General features: G+C 43.3%; 1 non-coding gene across 1 annotated transcript; it reads right to left on the reverse strand.

The window, feature by feature from the left end:
* Positions 1-750: 750 nt before the first annotated feature.
* Positions 751-856, reverse strand: LOC118709958. Its single transcript, XR_004985216.1, has one exon. It is a non-coding gene; the product is annotated as a U6 spliceosomal RNA (small nuclear RNA).
* Positions 857-2,793: the final 1,937 nt, after the last annotated feature.

Genomic DNA, 2,793 nt, shown 5'->3' on the forward strand with positions numbered 1-2,793 from the left:
ATCCTTCAGTCCCCAGGCTGCTCTATATACTGAGTCAAACCAGCTAGGGCTTGTCTTATAATTTTTGGCAGTTTTTCAAATAGAGACCCAAATAAAATCAATAAATTATGATTGGTTTATTGATTTATTTTACAAAAGCTTTTTTGTGCCCAAAAGTATTTTTAAAAATTTTAGTATTAAAAAATTCAAATTAATATACAAAAGTAGAGCAAATAGTACAACAGAACTTAGCTTCAACAATATAATATACAACACATCCACTACTTCTCTACTAGATGTGAGGCAAATCCTAGGACTCATCATTTCAGCTTTAAATACATCACTATGTACCTCTAAAGATAAGGTTTTTTAAAATTTAACAACTGGAGTTTATTTTGACTGCTTGACCTAGAGATAATATATAGTTGGTGTGGGTATGCATTGCATGTGCATTTGTGTGTGTGCATGTGTGGGGGGGGTGATGGAGCAGTTATCTAGGGCCCTGCTATACCATGTAGTACCACTTGATTTTTGGGAAACTTCTTACCATTCCAACAGTAAAAATACAGACTGCCCCACTACACAGCTGACACCTCCCTCTCTCAGTTTTACCTATCCTCTCATGTCTCTCTTTCTATCCCCTAGCAGTACCAGGTGAATGGCTTGGCAATTTTTAGACTGGAGGCAATCACCAATTATTAGAGGCATCTAATAATTCAGTGATTCAAGTACCCCTACTCTGAGTGATTTTTTTTTTTTTTTTTTTTTTTTTTTAATATGGAACGCTTTACAAATTTTCATATCATCCTTTTGCAGGGGTCATGCTAATCTTCTCTGGATCATTCCAATTTAGTATTTGTGCTGCCGAAGTGAGCACTTGAGTAATTCTTTTAGTGACTCTCTCTCGCATCTTGGGGAAAAGGAAAGTTCTCTACCGTCTCTCACAACAAGAGAGGGAACACCCTCTTTATTTAGAACGCTCCAATCTCCCCAAAGGGTAACTTCACCTTAAGAACACTGCCTTTTCCCATAAAGATAGCTTTCACTTGTTCCTGTCTTCCCCTGATATTGGGAGGGGATAATGATGGTGGCAGTGTTGACTATCTTAACTGGTACCTTTCACTAGGCCCAGTGAGGAAGGGATAGACTCCAAAAGCCCATGCTTCTTCAAAGATACAACAGGTTAGGGGAAGGTAGTTGTTAGCACCATGTATTCTTAGTTGTGGGCTCAAAAATAGGATTTTATTTCCCTTAAAATGAAACAATCTCTGACATAAATAATGAGCTGGATTCCTTTCAAACTCCATTTCATTTAATTAGAAGAGGTGACCCTTTCTCTCATGGGACTGCAAGCAGATGTTGGGTCAGTAGGCATCCTATCTAATAAAGAGGGAATATGCTAATTGACCTTCATGCCATTGCAAAGATGGTGGTGCTCACAGCCAATAGGAGGAAATATGCTAATTGACTACCACACCCTCAAAGATGGTGGTGCCCAGTCCCCTCAGCTCCACCTGGGTGGCAAGTGCATGGCAAGGCTGGGCCCACCTGCCTCCAGAGTCCCCCAGTTCCTTCAACCCACCCTGGGGCTGGCCCGATGCACAGGCAAGTCTCAGATGGTGGCTGCCCAGTTGCCCAGGTAACCAGGGCCGGCTGAGGCTTGCACTGCTGGCAGTAGCAGCAACAGAGGTGTGATGGGGCATTGTCTTCCCCTGAGCGCCAGGTCACCCCCTCACCCCTGAGAGGTCCCGACTATGAGAGGGGGAAGGCCGGGCTGAGGATCCCCCCCTCCAGTGCATGAATTTTCATGGACCAAGCCTCTAGTTCTATATAATGCTTGATTAGGATTGTAGGATCGACCCAATCAAGGTAGTTCACCCACAAGCTGGTCAATTCATGCTTGGCTGGCTGTTGAGGAGGCTTTTGTTCCTCTTCACAAGGGCCTCTTCACAGAGCTGTTTGAGTGGAGTGGCATGGAGACTCTCTTCCCCTAGAACAAGCAATCAGTGTCTTTATGTCTAGTTTCAGAAGTCACACACCTTCAGCTATCTTCTACAGGTCAGAGTGCCCCTGACTCAAAGGGCTGGAGGAGACTACAGAGGCACCTTAGAAGCTGAGCCACCAGGGATCCTAACATCTTGATTTTTCCAGTCATTTATAAAGCAAGTACTGATAATTTTGCAATAACCAGTACAAGTCTAGTTTTGTACCATACTGCTTTCTTAAAACACAACCGTGTTGTCAATCACATATGTGCACATGGTGTACTCAGGCAAACAAGACTTTCTGTTCCATAGATTAAAGCACATGTGTCAAACACAAGGCCCGTGGGCCAAATCCGTCCCGCCAGGCCTTGCAATGTGGCCCACACCGCGCTGTCATCACTGCACTCCGCTGCATTTCCATCACAATGACAGTTTATGACTGTTCAGTAAACCATTCGGCCCGCGATTTAGGCTGGATTTTAGATTTTGGCCCCTTCTCTGATTGAGTTCGACACCCCTAAAGGCTCTCTGCTGCAGGGTCAGCCCATGAACTACATCGGGGCACGAGATTCCACTTCAAACTCTCTGAATTTGAGTCAAGTTCAAGAATTGCAGATTAAGGGCCAAGAAGCTTGACTTGTACTTTGAATCTGTTATTTAACTAGGAAACAGTTTTGAGTTTTACCAGAAACCTTTAATTTTCTAGTAACATTTACCTGTGTTCAAGCACTTTAATTAAAAAAACTCCAGCAGATTATACTAATTTTCTCAAATTGACTCAGGTAGTTGAGATGATTAACCACAGGGCTGAGGTAGAAGTCTGGACAGG

This window comes from Pipistrellus kuhlii, unplaced genomic scaffold, assembly GCF_014108245.1.
Source record: "Pipistrellus kuhlii isolate mPipKuh1 unplaced genomic scaffold, mPipKuh1.p scaffold_m20_p_1, whole genome shotgun sequence".
NCBI classification, from domain to species: domain Eukaryota; kingdom Metazoa; phylum Chordata; class Mammalia; order Chiroptera; family Vespertilionidae; genus Pipistrellus; species Pipistrellus kuhlii.